General features: G+C 38.7%; 1 pseudogene across 1 annotated transcript; it reads right to left on the bottom strand.

Annotated features, from left to right (window-relative positions):
* Nucleotides 1–459: 459 nt before the first annotated feature.
* Znf283 (zinc finger protein 283) lies at nt 460–22,265 on the bottom strand (annotated as a pseudogene). The gene is made up of 3 exons (XR_015447137.1): nt 22,248–22,265; nt 21,789–22,152; nt 460–11,620 (listed from the first exon to the last, which is right to left on the bottom strand). The product of XR_015447137.1 is annotated as a zinc finger protein 283 (transcript).
* Between the last annotated feature and the right edge of the window lie 238 nt (nt 22,266–22,503).

Here is a 22,503-nt window from a genome sequence, read left to right as displayed (position 1 = left end):
AAAGCCTTTGGACTACACATCCCAGAATCCTGTGTAAGCCTGAGCTTCCCGCCACCCTGCAATTTTCTTTTTATATTAACAGGTGGAGTCTCCTTCATTACTTGGAGAGCTCAGCCTGCGTTCTCATTTTCTCATTGTTTCCTTGTCCACGTGTCAGAAGTTAGAAATATGAAAAAAATGGAAAATAACTATAAAGGAATGCTATGTATAAGCTAATAAGCAAAACACGGAGCGGTTTGAGCAACACTGAACGAGCTTTATTATATGGCCCCAACTTGGCTTGTAACCCACCCTGGTTCATCGACTTTCCTCATAGAAAAAAGAATTTCAGGACACAGCAGTGAGAGGACAAGGTAGATTTATTGGAGTTACAAAGTAAAGAAAATTGGGCTGGAGATGTAGCTCAGCGACACAGCACCTGCCTGGCAAGCAGGAGGTCCTGAGTTCGATCTTGGTAGAAAAAAAAAAAAAAAAGTAAAGGAAATAAGGAAGGGGCTTTAGCTTGAGGAGCTAAAAGAGTCACTGCTCTGAGGGAGAGGATCAGACTGACACATTAACAAAAGAATGGGGGTGGGTTTTATTGCTTCACTGGTGTGGGCTAGGGGCTGGTACTTTTCTATTAGATCACGAATATAACATTACTTTAGATGTCTTCCTCATGTTTTAGGTGATTTCACCCCTATAGCAAATGGACTAGTGGCTGATCTCATCCTTGGAGAGAAGCTGGTGTCTTGCCCTGTTAACATTACACTTGGTCCTTGGAATAGGAGTAAGGATACTGGGAGGGTGCATTCCATACATTGTTAGCAAAGGAGATAGAGAAAGACATGTCTCCATCTGTAGTGGTTAATAGATTAAGGCCTGAGAGCTGCATGGGAGTACCTGATCTATTTCACAACCATGGAGCAAAACATGAAATAGAGACAGTAAAATTCTCCGCTTCTCTCTAACATTAGTGTCCTTGCATTGGCAGGGAGTTGGAGAAAATACTATTGAAGTTTTGGGGCAAAAGCCCTGGCTCCAGGGGCCCCATCAGACCAGATTTAGCCACCAATTCCAGTGTCAATCAAGGAGACAAGCAGGGAAAGGCAGGAAAAGGATTTTAATCATCTTGGCCATGATGGAAAGGACAGTGTTTCAAGATCTTGGGCGAGGGATTTAGCTCAGTGGCGCCATGCCTGCCTCGCAAGAACAAGGTCCTGAGTTCGATCCCAGGTACAGAAAAAAAAATCTGTCTTCAAGTAGTTTAGAGTAACTTTGAGGTTTTATAGAAAGGGAGAACAGAGTGGTCCCGGGCTGACTGGAGCCCCACTTCATCCGGCTTGCCGCAACCAGGAGACGGGGCACAGGGGGACATAAAGGCCATTGTCCTGAGCTGCAGAAGTGAACAAAACAGAAAGAGGCCCTCTCTCAGGCTCCCTGATGAAAACTGAGGCCCACTGGAAAAGTGAAGAGAATCTCTGCAATAAAGGCACATCAGACCACCGTACTTGGTAAGTTGGAGGGATGATCACCTCCCATCAGAACCTGAACTGTCTTCAGGGGAAAGGCAGCTGGAACCTGCAATAGAACCTTGCAGAGTTCAACCCTGCAGGAGTACAGGGAGCTCAACTTGGCACATGCAGCCAGAAATCTGCCTGAATCTCACGGGTCTGTGACTGGCTTACTGAGACTCATTGACTTATAACTGCGCACTGCTGCCTATGTTGTCTATTGTGACAGCAGAGACATACCCTTAAGGAGGCCTTCATTTTTATCTTTTATTTGTTATTTTCAAAATTATCACTATTTTTTGCTCTTATTTTTAATTTTTTTCTTCTTTTTCTACTCTTTTAAAATTTTTATTTTTCTTTTTTCTTTCTTTTCTCTTTTCTTTCTCTCTTTCTCTCCCTTGCTGTCCCATATAGTTCTTCATCTCCCTTTGTGTTCCTGTTCTGGCTCTAATTCATATTTCTTCTTTATTTTTCTTTTCTTCTCTTTCCTTCTCTTGCCTGTGTCCTCTGGCCTCACTGCTAACCTTCCCCTATCCTTCTGCCTACCTATTCTTCCCTCCCCAACTCCTTCTAACTCCCCATCCTGAAGGGGACAGTTGCTATATTGAAGAGTTTATTCACTATAAACATATGTTGGGTTGGTCCTCAATTTTTATTTAATCCACGCAGTTAAAGGTGATAGATTAATAACTACTACAAATTGTCATTTTTTAGAGGTACTTGATGCTATTGTGTTGCTGATTGTAACACTTGGGCTAAGGTGTTGTGAGTGATCTAATCAGTTGTCCTTCCTGGTATAATGAAAATGAGATAGTCTCAGAGTCATTAGAGACTCAAAACATAAAGACCAGCCATATCTGGAAGACACCTCTGAGAAGCAATCATTCCATAAGGGTTCTAAATACATCAACAAAGATACTTATAATAAGCAACTTCAAAGTATCAACTGAGGAACTAAACCAAGGACAGTACCTAAAACAAAAATGAGGAGACATTTAAGCAAGGCACAAACTCAGACTTGCACCCCACCAAGGGTAAATTCTGGGGGAAACGAGGTGGAAAAGACTGATAATCAACCACCTGGACACCCTGAACTGATAGCACAGGAAGTAACAAAACAGATGAATGAGGCTCTAGAAAAATTCAGAGCAGGGCCAGGGATTTAGCTCAGTGGTTTCGCCACCTGCTGCTCAAGCACAAGGACCCAAGTTTGATCCCTGGTACCAAAAAAAAAAAAGAAAAAAGAAAAGAACAATTCAGAGCAGAAATAATCTCCCAGATAACTACAGAGATGGTGAGCAGAGTGAGAGACATGATTAGAGGCTCTAGAACAGAAACAGATAAAAACATAGATGAGCTCAGAAACATGCTGGAAGCCATGAATGCCCAGCATAAGAAAGAAATGGAAACCATGATCGCCCAATATAAGAAAGAAATGGAATCCATGAAACAGATTCAAACATATATTCAGGAGATCAAAAACTCCATTGAAAGTATCCACAGAAGATTAAGGGAATCTGAAGATAGAATATCAAATATAGAAGACAGTATTGTGGTTAAGGACTGTGAAAACAGAGATTTCCTAAATATAGTAAAGGACCACAAGAAATCAATCCAGCAGCTGCTAGATGTTGCAAAGATGAATAACATAAGACAGATAGGAGTCCACGAAAAAACAGGAGAAAGTACAATTGACATTAAAAAAAATGTTCACAGAAGTAATGGGAGAAAACTTCTAAAAATTTTTAGAGGCTTTCAACTTAATGGAACATCAGACAGTTAATACTGGTGAGAAGCTACATGAATGGAAAGAATGTGGGAAGATTTTTAAGCTTCATTCACATCTTTTTCAACATCAGATAATTCATACTGATTTAAAACCATAGGAATGCAAGCAATGTAGGAAAGCCTTCAATCATGTTGGAGAACTTAAAACACATCAATTCATGTCAGGGAGAAAACCCTAGAATGTAAGAAATGTGGGAAAACCTTTAGACTTAATTCTAAATTAATTTATGATCAGACAGTTAATTCTGGTTTGAAACATTATATATGTAAAGGATATAAGAAGGTCCTTCATTCTAACTCAGAGCTTTCTCAAAATAAGAGAATTCATACTGGTGAAAAATGCTATAAAAGTAGAGCATGTTGGCTGGGGATTTAGCTCAGTGGTTTCGCCGCTTGCTGCCCAAGTGCAAGGACCCAAGTTCAATCCCCAGCACCAAACAAACAAACAAAAAAAAACAGTAGAGAATGTGGGAAGGCTTTTAAATGTAGTGATCATTTTATTCACCATCAGAGAATTCATGCTGGTGTGAAACTACACAAATGTTTTGTTTTGTTTTGTTGGTACCGGAGATCAAACTCGGGACCTTGTGCTTGTGGGGCAGGTAGCGGAACCACTGAGCTATATCCTTCACCCAAAACTACACAAATGTAAGAAATGTGAGAAGGCCTTTCATCAGCACTATCAACTTACTCAATAGCAAAGATTTCACAGTAGTGAGAAACTCTTAATGTAAAGAGGAGGGAAACTTAGTTGTGGAACATCCTTTACCATTATGGCTAGTCCACAGCCTAATGGACGTGGCTTGGCTTAAGTCTTCACAAGGGTTTATGCATGGCCTTCTTGGAGATCCTGTGTATGAAGTACAGTTTTTTTTTTTTTAAGTTACCTAGTGTCACACTCGCTTTGTTAAAAAAAGATGTGTTGGCAATCTCCTTTATCAGTGGTGTGTATCGAATAGCTGGCCAAGAAATCACTTGAGTTGATGGTTTTTGTGATATGTAAATCCCCAAGACCAAACTTGAGGTTTTATTTAGGGTTTTGTGTGTGTCTTTTGCATTTTTTGTCTGTTTGTTTTGGTACAATATCTCCATTTATAGCCAAGTCAGTTTCATGATGTTTAAAGCTTCTACTGATATCAAATGGAAGAAAGTATCAAGAAAAAAAATATTTTTACCAAGTAACAGAATTTAAAATTGAGCTGTTTAAATGTTGCTGTTTTCACTTGTCTGTTCTTGTCAAAAGGGGAATATTCCCTGGGAAGGGAGGAATGTTCTACCTGGTTCCTTAAGTTGCCAAAAGCCCCAGCCCAGGATTCATTACCTGCCCAGACCCGTGAATTCTCACATTATTTCCCAGTTGGTTGATGCCAAGGCAAAAAGACATTCTTTTAATGGTTAGAGAGGATCAGTTGCTTAAATGATTCATGTCAATGTTGTATTTATAATTTTACTATAAAATGACCTTTAGGAAAAATATACATAAGCTACTTAACATAAAAAGATAAACCCTTGGAAGGGCATCTGGCACATGGTACTTGCTTACTGTACTATTTTTGAGGCAATCAGTACTACTAATAGTAAAGACAGTAGATATTTAATATTCTCAAAAACTTTCTATCATCACTTAGTCTCATTCACGCTAAACAAAATTCTGTATATTAACCAAGGAATGTTCTTATTCAGAATTTATCCTCCTAAAGGGGGGAAAGAAATACTGTCTTTATTGAATGTGGACAGTATAGCTGGTGAAAAACTAGAGCATGATTTGAAATTTTCTCATAATAAATTCTGTAACATAACAAGCAATCTACATGCCCTGAGATATGAAGATATTAGAAATTAATAGATGGGTAGTCAAAAGACTGATGTTGACTTGGAAAAATTTTCTCCAAGTTTATGAATGTTTTCAGACTTATATATTTAGGAGAAAGGTAGCTTTTCAGTGGCACAATGAAAGCTTATTTGCTCTCCAACTAGTGGCAGTGAATCTGATGTCTCTTCTTTGTGTATATATATATATAGTCACAAACATATAGACACGTGCATGTCTCATGTGTGTGTGTCGGTACATACAGACATACATATCTCTTTCTTAGATATATATATATATATATATATATATATCCATATTGTTTTAAGTGCATTCTTAGATACTACTTTACCTATAAAAAGTGAACATACAGGCCTGGGATTTAGCTCAGTAGTAGAGTGCTTGCCTAGCGCTTACTTTGGCAGCACATATACTAAAATTTGAGTGCTTGCCTAGCATGCCCAAGGCCCTGGTTTCATTCACCAACACTGAAAAAAAGTCAACTTGTAACTCCTAGGATGAAAGATAATCTACTACATAACTATTAAAATATTGTCACTAAAAATAACAGTAGTCCCATAATGTCCTCTAATGTTCAGTCCATTTGCAAATTTCTCCAATTGTTTAAAGATTGTCTTTTTTTTTTCTGGTACAGGGAATCGAACTCAGGACCTTGCACTTGTGGGGCAGGCACTGTGCCTCTGAGCTAAATCCCTGGCCCAAAGATTGTCTTTTATCACTGCTTTTTAAAAAAAAGCTAAGAACTAAACCAAGCTCATATATTTTACATAATGAAGGCTTATTAAGTCACTTTTGGTGAAGAACCCATCTTCCACCATTATATGATATGAACTCACTTGAAAATTTAGGAGAGCTGACCTATATTCTGTTGCACATCCTTTATTTGTCCTGTTGTTTCTCAAGGTATATTTGTCTTCTATATTTACTGTGAACTAGAGGTTATGTCTAGAAGGTTAAGTAGATTTCTGATTAAACATTTTTGATAAGACCACTTCACAGACAATATTCCATACTTAATATTGCAAAATGTTAGGGAACATACAATGGAATGATGTATGATCTCGATTCATATATTGACCACCAGCTCTTCCCATTGTATTGGTACATTTCTTATTTAGAATTAAGAAGTAACTCAGGGAAAGTCACATTGTCACTCCAGTTGGAATTTTAAAGTCATATATCTTAAATAAACTGAGATGAAAAACCTCATCTTTGCCATTTCCCATGCTCTGTGTTCCTTCTCAAAGATCTGAATTTCCTTCTTCTACCATTTCCCATCAGTTTGGAGAACTTAATTTGCTTGTCTGCATGTTTACCAATGGTAATATAAATATTTAGTTTCTTTTTCCAGAAATGCCTTTATACTTTTTCTTTTCTCAGTGCTGAGAATCAGAACCAGGGCGTCACATTGTAGGCAAATGTTTTACCACTAAGCTATACCTACACCTCCAAATGCCTTTATTTGTGATGTCTTTCTGGATATAGAATTGTGGTTGAAAGTTTGGAAAATATATGCGCACATACAAGTAATGAAATTATGAAAAAAAGAAATTATGGAGTTATTCGAGTTGCTTTTCCTCTTCTGTAGGAAATGTATCCTTTTCCTTTGGGTGCTTTCATAATTTTGTCACTACCTTTGACTTTCAGCTGTTTGAGTATGACATTCCCAGGTAAGATTTTCTTTGTGTTAGTCTTGTCTAGGATTTTGGGAGCCTCTAAAATCTGTACTTATTTATGCCTTTTTTAAAATACCAGAAAATTTTAGCTATTATGTATTTATATATTTTTTCTGCATGTAACTCTTCCTTCTGGGATTCCAAGTACTCATAGTTTTTTATTGATTTCAATGTATTGGTGCTGAGAAAAAAGAATCTGTCATTATAAATTATCACATTAACAAATTAAATATTACAGGGCCAGGGATTTAGCTCAGTGGCACCATGCCTGCCTTTCAACTGCAAGGTCCTGAGTTTGATCCCCGGTACAGAAAAAAAAACACACTACAAATTAAATATTACATAACTCCAGAAAGAGATGAAATAGCATTTGATAAAACTTGGGAGCCAGCTGAGCATGGTGGCCCATGCCTGTAATCTCAGAACTATGGGAGACTGATGCAGGAGGATCACAAGTTTGAATCCCTAGACAATGTAGTGAGACCATGTCTCTGAAGAAAAAGGGCTAGGCATGTAGCTCAGTGCAAAGGCCTTGGGTTCAATATCAAGTATCACAAACAACAACAAAAAATGAACGACAAAAACTACAAACAAGAAAGAACCAAAAAAAAATGCCTCTGGAGCCATTCCTGCATGGATACAAGAAGTATTTTTTATTCACAAAGAAAGGAAATAGTAGCAGAAGGCAGCCATTTGAAAGCAAGTTGCTAACTGCCATTCAGTCATACCAAACAAGACTTGATGATTGCAGTTTCGAATGCTAGACCCTCTTTTGGTTATGGCAGCATTCCTAATGCTGTTTCACATACCTAAGGTAATAATAGATACTGGGAACTGGTATTTCCATCATGATGGAATACATCAGTTTGAACAACTTTGAGAAGCTAATGAAATGCTTTTGATTGTTCCTAAAAGATTTAGTAGATGTTATACATCAACTTCCTTAGTCAAATAATCCCCCTTCCTTGTCAAGTATTAGTAGGCACTGGTGATTCTTAAAACATCATTTCAAAAGTGCTGAGACAAAGCACCATCTCCTGGTTAACATGTAAATATGGTACTGGGGCAGACAGAGATAGATACTATTTAAGAAGGATAGATTCTATTAAAATTCTAAGTTTTCTGCTTTGTTCTTTGTTTTTTGGGGGGTTTTTTGGTACCAGGGATAGAACTTGGAACCTTGCACTTGCAAGGCAAGTGCCAGAACCACTGAGCTAAATCCCCAGCCCAGTTTTCTGCTTTGTTTTACACTTGATTATTGAAACTCCAGTTGTGTGAATGATTTCAACCACTAGATGGTGAATGACTGAACAGTGATGTCATAGGAGCTCTCTCTGCACAAAATACACATGGGGTGAGGACGGTTTTATAATGATGAACCTCACACATGTGGTTGTCAAAGCAGTTTTGATGGAATTGTCATTTTTTTTGAAAGGAATACTTTTCAAAGGGCTGTTGTCTTATTGTGTGAGAACATAAAGGCATATTCTGTTTCATAATAAACATGCTTTGATGCTGGCACTAAGGCACAACAGCCACCTGGTGAAAGTCTTTTCAAGAGCCATCAATTTTAAGATGCATTCTTATTTCCAAATATTAAAATACATACATATAGTTATATATTTCCAAGAGTAGCTGACCTAAGTTTGCCAGTTCTACTAGTTGTATAATGGACCTTTACAATGGAGAGCTCTATTGTAAAGATTCATGCTACAACTATTATAATTAATCAAGTGATCAAACTTAGCATTGGTAATGGTTTGAAACATGGGTATAATGTTTCTGATGTGCTGCAATATGAAGTACACATCACCATCTATGAAGTGTTCCAGCCAAATATGTTTAAGAGAGCCATTAGCTCTCACTCCATTTTATGAAAAATATAAAGGATGGAGGCAGATTATTAAATTTCACCATGAGGTAATTCACCATGAGAAAAAACACAAACATGCCATTCTAGAAACAGCTTTCTTAAACTGTTTTTTTTTCCAGATTCAATTTTTTGTGCAACTTAAGGGATAAATCCAAAAAAATCCTTTCAAACTTTCATTTTATCAATTTTTCCAGAATGAGTGAATGGTTAAGGGAGAGTTTTCTAAATGCACTACACCAAATGGCTTTCCCTAAGAATCCAACAGTAGTAATATTAATGATGAAGAACAACTAATATGTATTGGTCATAAGCTCTATGCCAGATACTCTTCCATGGATCTGGGACATACTAAATCCATCCAATGTCTACAACAGCTCGAATGAGATAGTTAGCATCATTAGCACTTAATTTAAATATAAAAGAGAATAAGCATTTGGTCTGACATCCCACAAATAGTAAGGAGGTGCACTGGCAACAAGTATGATTTCTGTCACGTATAAGGGTTTCCCTATTTGTTACATTAACAGGGTGGTTGTCAAAGACAAATTTATTAATATACAACAAAGATTGAATGGTGTTGCTAGGCCTCTGCACATACACATCTGGTATAAATTCTATGTTGTCATGGGCATAAGAAAATTGATTCCCTTATTTTCTGTATCTTCCTATACTATGAACTTTCTTCTCGTCTCATCAGAGAGAAAACAAATAAAGGATTATTTGAATTAAATCCTATTGTTGGTTTATCTCATGTTTTAAAAAGTGTGAATGATGTCTCTAAAATTATTCCCAGAGAAGGACAAACGTTTTGTTTTCAATTTCTAATCACTCATGGGCTGATACTTCTGTAAAACACAGTTAAAATGTTATGATAATACCAAAGTGCGACAAGTTTCCAAAAAATTGTGTGCATTTGTCTCATAGTGGACAGGTGAATATTTTGTGAATTGGCATTAATCTCTAGAAAATAATTTGAGCAGTACCTAACTAAGAGCCTTTCTATTCTCCCAATTCAAAATTTCTCTTTCAGATGAATTCTCTGATGTACTCTATGTTGTTTACCACATCTACGCCCCTCTTTTTAGTTCCTTTTTTTTTTTGGTACCAGGGATCAAACTCAGGACTTTGTGCTTTCGAGGCAGGTGGCAGCACCACTGAGCTAAACCCCTGGACCTATTTCTTACATTTCTAACAAGTATAAATGATGTTCATCAGACCTTGTGCCAATGGATAAAAATCTTCACATATTCCTTACCTTTAAATGGCTTCACATCTATATATTGATTTTGTTTTGTTTTGTTTTGTTTTGTACCAGGGATCAAACTCAGGACCTTGCGCTTGTGAAGCAGGCACCAGAACTACTGAGCTAAATCCCCGGCCCTACATATTGATGTTTGATAAAATCACACAGGCCTTTACATATTCGTTATATTCAAAATATTTCTGACTAGTATATCTTTGCTATTATCCATACACAAGAAAAACTGCACATTCCTTACATTCATAGGCTTTCTCAAGAGTAAGATTTCTTAGGGGCTGGGGATTTAGCTCAGTGGTTTTGCCGCCTACTGAGCAAGCGCAAGGACCCGAGTTCGATCCTTGGTACCAAAAAAAAAAAAAAAGAGTAAGATTTCTTCTCATTAAGTTGTCCATACACAAAAATGTTCTTTTATCTTTCTTCATCATAATGTTTCATCAGCATAAATTTTCTTATTTGAATAAATTGTCCATATAGAGGCTTCCCTACATTCTTTATATCCACAGGGTTTATTACTATCAGTTCTCTCCAGCTGATCAAAATTTGAACCATTAGTAAAGATGTTCTTAAATTCTTCACACTGATGACATTTCTCACCAGTATGAAATCTCTGATGAACGCTTAGTTAATAGACATTACTAAACATTTCCCACATGGTTCAGATTCATAGGATTTTTTTGTCAGTGTGGACTCTTTCATGTTTAACAAGGCTTGGACCCCAAATAAAGGCCTTCCCACACTCTTTACATTTAAAAGGTTTCTCACCAGTATGAATTTTCTTATGTTGAGTAAGGTGATAGCCCTGGCTAAAGGCCTTTCCACATTCTTTGCATTCATAAGGTTTCTCACCAGTATGGATTCTTTTGTATTGAACAAGATTTGATCCACAATTAAAAGTCTTCCCACATTCTTTACATTCATAGGGTTTCTCACCTGTATGGAATATTTGATGTCGAGTAAGTTGATAACCCCAACAAAAAGCCTGTCCACATACCTTACATTCATAAGGTTTCTTACCAGTATGGATTTTTTGATGCTGAGTTATTTGATAACCATGACTGAAAGCCTTCCCACATGCTCTACATTTATAGTTTCTCACCTGTATGAATTACCTTATGTTTAGCAAGGCTTGAGCCCTAAAAGAAGGCCTCCCACATTCCTTACATTCATAAGATTTCACACCAGTGTGAATTTTCTCGTGCTGAGTAAGATGATAACCACAACTAAAGGCCTTTCCACACTCTTTACATGCATGGGGTTTCTCACCAGTATGAAATCTCTGATGCACAGTAAATTGATAGGCACTAAAAAAGTTCTTCCCACATTCTTTACATTCAAAATGCTTTTCAGCTGTGTGAGTTCTCTCATGTTGGACAAGTTTGGAGTCATGGCTATAAGCTTTCCCACATTACTTACAAACAGAAGTTTTCTCTCTATTATGAATTCGTTGATGTGGGATATGAGATTTGCTTTTTTTGTATGCGTGTATTTTTTCATTGCTTCTTAGCATCTGATGAAAGTATCCCTCTTGATGTTCCTGTAGTCCTTCAACTTTGCTTTTGTATTTCCAATTATCCCTGAAAATGAATGCCTCTAGGCCAAGGGTTTTATTTTTTTCCTTTATCTCCCATTGGAAAAAATTTATTTCAAAAATATTCTTTCCAGAAAACACATTTTTTGTTCCATATGTTGACTCCAAATCTGAAACAAAACAAGAAAACCACACATTTTTTTTCCTTTACTAGGAAAAAAAACAAAACACCTCTATAGTAGAAATAAAACAGAAACAGAAAATACCTACTGGGAGTGAACTGAATTAGGAGACTTGCTGATCTCACTCATGAGCATCAAGGGTCCCCTGTTACACAATCAGCTCAGTTTTGATTTTCCAGCTCTCATGATCTTAATGGTCTGACTTGATAGTTTTCTGAAGGACTCACTGAGAGCACTTCAGCACGGCTTATTTTCTCATGGTGATGATAGCCTTAAACCAAAATGTGAGCTTCCATCAACCAAGGGCTGTGTCTAAAGATGTAGTCATTCAACATCCCTTCTATGTATGTCTTTCTTTTTTTTTTTTTTGGTACTGAGGATCGAACTCAGGTCCTTGCGCTTGTGAGACAGGTGGCAGAACCACTGAGGTAAATCCCTGGCCCCTACGTATGTTCTTAACGGTGATCAAGTTCTTACTGTTATGGACTTTGGCTGCTTATAGTTTGTCTAACCTAGTCTAAGCTTTCTATGATATGTAGCATGTTTCCTTTACCTCTTGCCAAAAGTTTCCTATAAGATCTGAGTTTAACTCCAGAGTTTATTAGCTAAACTTCCAACCTTGATATATTGTCTGTTTGGTTATTTGTATGTGATTTGTTGGGAGAAAAGGAATGATCTCTACTTTCTAATTGACTTTAATACATACTGGGTCAAAAAGCCCAACGTATGGGCCGGGGATTTAGCTCAGTGGTTCCGCCACCTCCCCTGCAAGCACAAGGACCCGAGTTCGATCCTCCGTACCAAAAAACTAAGCCCAACATAGCTGATCTACAGGAAATTATGTCATCACTTCCCACACCTTATACTTCTCATAAGTCACTAATGGTGGGTTAATGTGTATTTTTGTAATGGATTCTCCAGGTACCTCGTGGTTTGAATCATGCCCTATTCCACAGCAAGATTACAATCTAATGATTACCAGATTCTAGACTGACTAGTCCTGACTACACAACTGGTGAAATGGGCTTCGCTATTTTACATCACTCTTGAGTATCTTTCAGGCACAGAAACAGTATCTTCTGTGTATGCTCTGATTTAAATAAAATATTTGCAAGCATGAAACAATGAAGTTTCCTCTTCAGAGAATTCAGTTTCTATATGTATATTCACTATTATCTAAATTTCCAGGCATACCCAACAAAGTGGCAGGCTTTTCATTAAAGATAATTTAGAAGTACAGGGACCATTTTGGCAGATTTTCAATTTTCTCAACTCCAAATAGTTCTAGAATGAAAAAAAGAAAATTAGTAAATGAGAGTTTAAAAATCTAAGGATGTTCTGTGGTAATAGTTTATAAGTATAGGGACTAAAAAGTACTTACATGTGCTTTTACAAAATACAAGTCACAATTTTTAACAAAGAAAAATTATATTCCCAATGCTTTAACTGTTGTAGCTCTTTTAAAAATATAGACAAAGGGTTTACTTCCAAGTTAAAATAATGGCCCTGTTTATCATGTTACAAGATAAAAAAGAAAGCACTACTATTCAATTTTCAGTGTATTTAAAACACTTTTAAAAGTTGATATAAAACCAGGTGTAGTGGTGCACACCTGTAATCCCAGCACTCTGGGAGGCTAAGCCAGGAAGATCACAAGTTTAAGCCCTGCCTGTGCAACTTAGTGATCTAGCGAGACCTTGTCTCAAAATAAAAAGTAAAAAGGGCTGGGGATGTGGCCCCCTGTGAAGGTCCTGGGTTCAATCCCTAGTATTGAAAACAAAAAAGTTTATGTGATATATAAATATAATAAGAATTCAAGTCATATAAAATAAATCCTTGAATATTAGCCTAGTATGATAATGTCATCTTCCAGATTTTATCACAACTTTAAAACTGTCTTAGAAAAATATTATAATTTATGCTAGCCTTGGGCATATTTTAATCATAGAAATATGTCCTGAAATACCTGAGTTTTCTATACCTGTGGTACTCGTCAGATAAGCTATGGTTTAGGAACGTTGTTCTATATAGGGCCACACAGTTCCCACTACTCAGCTCTGCCCTTTTATCAAGAAAGCAGGCATAGATGTGATATAAACATAAACAAATGGGCATGGCATGTCCCAATTCTCCTTTAATCACAAAAACAGGTGGATTTGGCTTCCAGGTTCATTCTTTACCAACCTCTGAGAAAACTTAACATTAATTTCATAAATGTTTACAATTATAAAACTATTATGTTCAATTAAACATATATTTAATTTATTAGCTATATTTTTATAAAAGGATTGATTCTATAATTTCAGAGAATGTTGCAAAGTATGTGAGTCTACAGTTACCTTATTTAAAAAATGTTAAGTGTCTCCCCATTTTAAAACTCAACAGTAATTATACTGCTGTTGAAGGATCACTGTAAATTATAAGATCTGTAACAGGCTTAGAAATAATGATCTTCATAGTAAATTATTTTGCATATGAAAAGCAACTAAGAAGATATTCATAAAACAGGTAGTAAACATTTTGAGTTATCATTCAATTAACTTCACTTATTTCTCTACTATTTTTAAGTACACTTTCATTCAGTTAAGCTCAAACTGATATGGTGAGATCAGTGTGACCCACACATAATCTTACACCACATTAATACTGTGAACTAGATTTTAAAATTGAAAATGAAAGCTTAAGCAATATCGTCATTCAGCCTGGAACGTTACGACAATACTGTACTCCCAAGTACATGGGAAATGCTATATCATGTCACCATGTAAGAAAAAAGTAACTTAGGTACAAGATGATAGCAAAGCTAAAGGAAAACAATGAGCTCAGTGTCTCTATATGAGGAAATTAATGTTCATTATTTTCAGTATATGGAGAAAATAAAAGGTTAATCTGCCATGCCTCTATGTAGACTTTAAATTTCAAGATGCAAATTTTTGTGCTTTTAGCTCCCTTTTATCATACATCTAAACTACATTTAAATAGGACAGTATTTTAAATTATTTTAAATTGAAATTCTTTATTACTGTTATGTTTATTGTTTGAGTACTGTTTTGACTGGGGAGTCAAGGCAACTCTGTCACTTTCAAGCTCCTGTGACAACTCCTTATGACACTGTTTTTTCCAAATTAAGGATAATGTAACAAATCATAGCAGATTATGTTTTTTATTTTATTTTATTTTTTATTTTATTTTATTTTATGTTTTTGGTACCGGGGATTGAACTCGGGGACCTTGCGCTTTTGAGGCAGGCACCGGAACCACTGAGCTAAATCCCCGGCCCCAGATTATGTTTTTTACATAAAATCTACCCTTTGCTCTACTTAAAGGCCCACTGGGCAAGCACACAGATTTGTCCCTTTGCCTTACAAAATAACAGATACTAGAAATAGCTAGTTTTGTTTGACATAATGCAGAACTCAATTAGCTCAAAATTATTTGGATAAAATTTTTGTTTACATAACTCACTGGATGCTAAAAACAAAAACAATAAAACTTTATTATCTACTCATTGCCTACTTTTTTTTTGGTACCGGGGATCAAACTCAGGACCTTGCACTTGTGAGGCAGGCAGTGGAACCACTGAGCTAAATCCCCGGCCCTCATTGCCTACTTCTAAGACCTAATTTGTTTTCAGTACTGAGGATTGAACTCAGGACCTTTGCATTCCCAGCCCTTTTTTATTTTTTATGTTGAGACAGGGTCTTGCTAAGTCACTAAATTGCCCAGTCTGGACTCAAACTTATGATCTTCCTGCCTCAGCCTCCTAGTATGCTTGGATTATAAGCATACACCACTGCACCCAGCTATGACCTAATTTCTTAGTACATCCTCCCTTACTACCTGCTCTGGCCTTATGAACTTTCTTTCCAACCACAGGTCCTTTGCATTTGCTGTTCATTAAAATTAATGAACTCCTCCTCCAGATGAATATCTTACACAGCTTACCCCCAGACTCTGTCTCTGTTCTAGAAAGCTTTCCCTGGGCATCTTTTCTAACTTATCCCTTTCAATCCCCATCATTTTCTATTCATTTTTGCTATTTATCTTTCCTAAGGAACATGAGTTATTATATTATTTATTCACTTACTTATTTTATATTTCTCCCCTACTATAAAGTGCATGAAAATTGGCAAGTTATCAATCTTGTTCATGAGTCCTCCTCCTTCTCCTCCTCCTCCTTCTCCTCTGTGACCTGTGAGGCTGTCCCCTGAAGAGATGGTTCCTGCCTCCACCTTGCTTTTCCCTCCAGGGTTCCAAGTTCTTGTCTTTCCCCTCACGCCATCCCCAGTGCTCTCCTTGCCCTAATAATGCCCTCACATCTGGCTTAGGAAAAGGGAGTCGGCTTGCAAAAAAAAGAAATGCCAAATGATCTAGGCATTTTTTAAGTTGTAAACTCAAAAACATTTAGTTCAATTTGTAATAAAGGTAAAAATAATATTGATAAAGACATCTGAGAATAAAAAGATGAGATCACCTCAGTAAGAAAATGATCTTGTTTTAGACTCATTCAGAGCTCCATCTCTTCAGAGTAAATACAACACAGAAGTTGAAATCAGACTCTGGAGCCAGACTTTCTAGGTTCACTTCCTGCCAACACCTCCCACCAACTCTGTGAGCTTGAAGGTCATTTAAACTGCGTGTGCCTTAGTATTCTCATCTAGAAAATGGGAATGTGGTACCCACATCCCGAGGATGTTAAGATTAAATAAGTTAGTGTATTTACACTGCTTAGAACAGAGCCTCGTATAAAGTAAGCACAGTACTAACTACTGAAATTACATTTGCTACTGCTGTTCTTTTCTTTTTCTTTTTAAACTACTGCTGTTATATTGCTAGGACAAAAACAGGACATTTCATGAGACAGTTTAGGACTTAACTCAATGTTAAATGCACAGTTCATAGGGTGTAACTTTCAACTTCAGATCTCTTGTAAGGAATGTGTTCGCTTTAGTATTAAATGCATTCTGTCCATGTTATCCACCCCTATATACAGTGCAAAAGCTCTCGAAAGTTACAGCATATCAGGACTCTGTTGCTAGTAGTTCTCCCTGCATGTGGGTCAGGAAAGAATAAAGAACAGTGTTTCTCACTTCAATGGGTACAGGATCATTTGGCAGATCTTGTGTAAATGCATTCTTTGGGGCAGGTCCAGGATAGGACCTGACATGCTGTATTTCTGGCCAGCCCTGGAAGAACCCAATGTTATGCAATACTTTACAATACAAAGATAAATTTAACACACACCCACACTGGGTAAGCCAAATCATGGCTTCTAATCACAGAGAAAACAATGCACATACATTCCTGCCCCAAACCAATGAAACTGCCTGTCATCTGGGCTCTTCTCTCTCCCTTTCTGAATTTTTGGTGTTCTCTCCTTCATTGACTTTTGTCTGGTGGCTCCTCAGACAAAAGAGCCACACTACGAGTAGCAACAGTGTAGAAAGTCTGAAGGGAACACAGCATGTGACCCGGTTTCTTTGACAAAGGTTAGGAATACAGACCCTACAGTGCAAATATGGCACCTTGGTCATTAAAGAGTCAGCTACAGAAGGGCCAGGGAAGAGCTGAAGATCTCTGCGGGATGGGGAAAATCAAGGTGCTCAAGGAGCCTGTTTTTGGTTTGTTTGGTTTTGGTGGGATTTTTTTTTTTTTTTTTTGCTTTGTTTTGTTCTCTTTGCTTTGTTACATCTATGTAGTCCAGGGTGGCCTTGAATTCACAGTGATCCTCCTGCCTCAGCCTCCCCAGTTCCAGGATTATAGGCATGTGCTACCACACTTGGCTCAAAGACCCCATTTCTAGCCCAACAAAGAATTACAACATTCCTTTGAGAATGAAGAGAAGAAATTTCTTCAAAGATAGCCCTATAACTTTGTCGGGGCCCACAATCTGTGAATTAAAGCTAGGGGAGTGCAAGGCTGCTGGGTACTTTGCCTTGTGGGCCAGTTGGTATGCGGAGACTCCACTTCCTCCCAGTAGAAGAGGTATGAACACCCATAAAGCCATGATGTTCAGAGCAAGACAACATTGGCTGAGGACCTAACTCCTCAGAACAATGCAGGAGAGGTTAAAAATCCCACTTCAGGGGAAGACTCAGGTTCCCTACTAACTTACATTCAGTCCTTCCGAGAATACTTTGTTCTTCTTTTACTAGTCCATGGCACCCACTGTCTCTGTCCCTTGAGTCACCACCCCTCTGATTGCTTATGTGTACTCAATAAATAGTGGCAGGCTTGGAGAGTCTTGTGTCTTTGCCTAACGTGAGGCATTGATCTCCCACCCCACCATGTAGCTACAAAATTGTCTCTCTGTCTTTTATCCTTTGCTGTACCCCTCAAGCAGGCAGCTGTGGGACTCAGCTGGTCCCCAGGGTAACTTCCCATGTGGAGAGCTGAGGTCACTGAGAGGTGGTTTGCCATACATTCCAGGCAGGTGACCTTACCCAGTGACACCAAGTTGTGGTAGTTCTCCAACATCACATCAACATACAGGTCCCTCTGACCAGGGTCCAGGCACCTCACTCCTCTGGAGAGAAGTCGATGGCCACATCCCCGAAGGTCACCGATTCCTAAAACCAGAAACCCACCCATTACTTGTGAAATGAAAGAATATATTTCCAAGAGGAAAAATGAGCGTATGAAGGACAAACTGCAACAAGAGGGAAAATATAGCAATCAAGTAGGCTGGAAGCCTGTGGTTCAGGTAGGGAAAAGTAAAAACATTAGTGCAACCAAAGAAGAAAGTCAACAGGTTCTAGACGTAGATAACTCAGCTATCTACATCTATCTGGAAATGCATAAAATAATCCTAGTTTCTCCTCTATCAAATAAAGACTGTGTGCATGTGTACATACAACTATGTGCTTGTTTCATAAATTCTTTTTTTTTTTTAATTTTCTTTTTTGGTACTGGGGATCGAACTAAGGACCTTGTGCTTGTGAGGCAGGTGGCAGAACCACTAGGCTAAATCCCCAGCCCTCATAAATTCTTTATAAACATCAATTGCTGTCTTTTCTTTTTAAGAAATAGGAAAAAACTACTTTTCCAAATGTACTTTAAAATCTCTATTTTAAAACATTTATTTCCATTAAATTAAGAATTACTATTAAGCTGCATCTAAATCATTGTTAGATTACATCATAAACATTGTTATTATGATAGATAAAATATTTATTATTGGCTGCAATTTATTAATACCCTAAATATATAAATCACCTTATCATATTTATACATTTAGATAGAACAAAACTTTCAAGGATTTTCATAATTCCGGGAATCTAGGATCATGTAGGCATCTGGGTCATCCTCTTACTGCTCCCACCAACCACCTCTCACCCAACACCTCCCTGGTCCCTGAGTCAGAGGATGTCACACATGACACAGATGCCACCCAGGACAAGCAGGACATTGATGATGGTGCTCACCTATCAGGGAATCCCTGGAAAGAACCACTCACTCCCATCTCTATCCCCAAAGCCTCCTAAAGCAGGCACTCTCACATAAACTGAGGTGGTAACCAAGCAATCCCACATTCCATCCCATCGCCCCTCCACTATGTTTGCCCAAAGTTCACAAAGTGAACCAAAAATTGTAATATAAATTATAATTATAAACCAAAACCAATGGGAGGAGCTACCTCCCCAAATGGCAAAGCACAAGGGGTGATCGGGCCCCTGCGCTATGTTTGCCCAAAGTTACAAAATACAAATTCACAAGGCAAAACTGAAAGTTAACGACTAGGGGTTTTCCCTGGGGTTTCTCACCCAGCAAAGGAAAGAGACAGACAAGACACCAAGAGCAGCAGTCCTCCTTCTATAGTCTTCTCGGGTTCGGGCGATCCTCCACTGGTGAGCGGGTCTCTGAGTCCTGTTGGGGAGCCTAGGAAATTAGTCCCAGGGGCACACTTTTCCTCTCGAGGAGACAGAGAGCCGCTCCCTCCGGTGGGGTTCGGCCAATGCCCAAAAGTGCTATTTCATTCCCGATGCCTGGCCAACGCACCAAATGTTGCAGAAATCTCGGAAAGAAACACACGAAAACACAGAATTCAGATAAAATAATAAAATTTCTTCTCGAGAGCGGGCAGGAACGCCAGAAACAGGTCTGGTTACTATCCAAGCCCCCTTTGTTCAGCGGTTCCCCTTTTATATCCTTTATAGCCATTATCTCATCCCTAGTGGTCTTTGATGTATAAATACAATTCCAGCTCCTATTTACAAGTCACAGACACAAGATAGGCACATATACATTGTAAATTCACCCTGGCATGGTAACTTTGTTAGGTTAATGAAGTTACTGGTTAAAGAGTCAGATTACCGTCACCTTAAACGAGATATGGGAAAAGCAAATCTTACAAGAACACATTACTTATTTTGCTTCTACAACTACCTTAATATTTAATCTATTAAATTATCTAAAACTTTTCCCTATCATTATTGTGTATTACTTTTACAAATATGGCATAAAGCTAGTCAACTGTGCTCCAAAAAATGCCCCAAGTAGGTGAACAGGTTACAGTCTTGAGTCCCAGTCCAGAAGCTCACACAGCAAATAAAAGGCAGGGCCAGGATTTAAGTACAGATACTCTGGTTCAACCCTTACTCTGACCACAACACAGTGCTGCCTCTCACAAGCCACACAAAGCCCGACCCAAAACAATCCATGTCAGGCAATGTTACAGATTTCTATCCACAGATTATCTCAAAGTTCCTGCCCTGATTGGTGAAACTAAAAATCCCTGAACAGAAAAGCTCAATCACATTTCTGTGGCTAAAAGCCTCAGAAAGAAGACAATATTATCATTCATTGGCTGAAACCTTGTCTTCCTTTAAAACATCTTCTAATTTGCCTTGCTTAAAAGTCATGACTGGGGGCTGGGGATTTAGCTCAGTGGTTCCAGTGCCTGCCTCAAAAGTGAAAGGTCCCAAGTTCAATCCCTGGTACCAAAAAAAAAAGTCATGACTGGGGTGGTGGCGCTCCTGCCTGTTTGCAAGCAGAAGATCCTGAGTTCAATCCCCAGTACAAAAAAAAAAAAAGAATAAAGTCACGACTGTGGGAAAGACTTGTTTTCAGAGTTTGTACACAATACCACTTAAGTATTAATCTCAAGTGATCAGAGTCTAAAATAAAGCTCTAGCATGAATCTCCCAGAGGTGTATTTCTACAACACAATACAGTAGAGTGAACAATTTGCCAATGAACAAGTGGCTAATAATGGAGGAGAGGGACAATATGTAGCCACTGAGGAGAAGGATGTACTAGGATAGTGGGTCATTCACAAGAAGGAAAACTCAGAATAGACCATAGAGTCAAGATATCTCAGGCCAAGGAAAGTACTGTTCTCATGACCTAGAAGAAAAAGTAATTATATAAATAAAAAAGAAACTCAGAATCCTGGATTTCCAAATAGGCAAAAATTCTTTCCTCCTCCTCCAGGTCCTCTTAGGAACCTGACAGCACTGGGGGAAATCATGAGATGCCAGCATTTCTCTTCTTTTTTGTAAAAAAACACCTAGGGCCATATCTGTCTTCATCCACACAATTAAAAAGGCAGCTGGAGTCTGTCTCTGAGTTGACAGCGATTCTCAAGAATAGTGATCTAGTTGCAGTGACTCTGAAACATTTAGCTGGCTCCTAAAGAGCTCCTAGAAGAGCCTTTTCTAGGAATCCCATCTCTAGATCCTCTTTGTTCCGTCTTCCCAGGAGTTTGTCATGAAGACACTTTCAGTCAGTGATACAAACAGCCCGCTGCTGCATGCATGCCATAGGTTTGCCACTACTCTCTTGGACTTAGTAGAGAGTCCTTTCTTGGGGTCATGTAACTGTGGCAGGCCCAAAGACAGCCTCGAGATAGCCTTGAGCAAACTACACCTAGGAATAAGACCACACACCTCATCCCAGTCATACATTCCCAACCGCACCCACAATCACAAAGACACCCCTCGGCCCTGTCACACCATCCTCAGCCCTGGAACACACTATGCCGCTCAGCTATTCAGGTACACTTGAGGCTCTGGGTACAGCATACACTATGCCAGCCTTCTTACCACCAGTCACCCCGCCAGGGCCACCACCGTCTCACTCATGGCCAGTTCTGATCTGGCTCGGTTGGAGACCTCTGAGCTCTCCCACCCTGCCCAGGCTGTGCTGACCAACTCACCGCTCGGTGTCCAAGAACTTGAGGACAAGGGAAAGGAACCCCAAAGTCCGATGTGTGTGTGGATACAGAGGCTTATGGGAAATGAGAGCCGGGAAACAGTCCGGAGTTGGGAACCAGGTCCAAGAAAATGCTCTCCTCCTGCAAATTCGCCCCGCGCCCGAAAGCTCTGTGCTCCTGAGACTTCTGGGAAATGTAGTCCACGTCCGTCACTTACCCGGAAGTTGGAACTCAGACTGCAGGAAGGTTCCCAGCGAGCAGTTGTTCTGTCAAAAGCATTTTTCCGAAGCCGATCAGAATTCCCTATTCTTTGCTGAAGGAAGGAGTTGCTTGGGCGAGCCAGTCGTTTTGGTTGTCTTTGATGTAGCTAAGAGCAAATTCAGAGGTTCTCAGCAAAGGCTGAGGAACGCATTCTGGAATTCAGAGAGGGTGGTGGGAATGAGGGTGTTGGGGGAGTCAGACTTGAGCAAACAGGAGCATCCCTGGGGGAGTCTGTAGGACTCCTAATGGAGATCTGGAGATTAACCGGAGCGAGCGCTGGGAGCAGTGTCTGGCAGTTGAGCAGATAGATGTGTCTTGCCCGGAGTGAGTTTGGTGATCTGATGATGAGTTTTGGTGATCCCCGGCCCATCTTCATTATTTTGAAAACAAAAATTTTTGGAATTTTTTTTTTCTTGTGTTATCCCTTAATTGCAGAGTATACCTGATTTATAATGTA

The sequence above is a fragment of the Heterocephalus glaber genome, unplaced genomic scaffold, assembly GCF_053883595.1.
Source record: "Heterocephalus glaber isolate CG9 unplaced genomic scaffold, H.glaber_assembly_v1.0 deba00001744, whole genome shotgun sequence".
NCBI lineage: Eukaryota > Metazoa > Chordata > Mammalia > Rodentia > Bathyergidae > Heterocephalus > Heterocephalus glaber.
The sequence above is the reverse complement of the archived record's forward strand: the minus strand, read 5'-3'. Positions and strand labels throughout refer to the sequence as shown.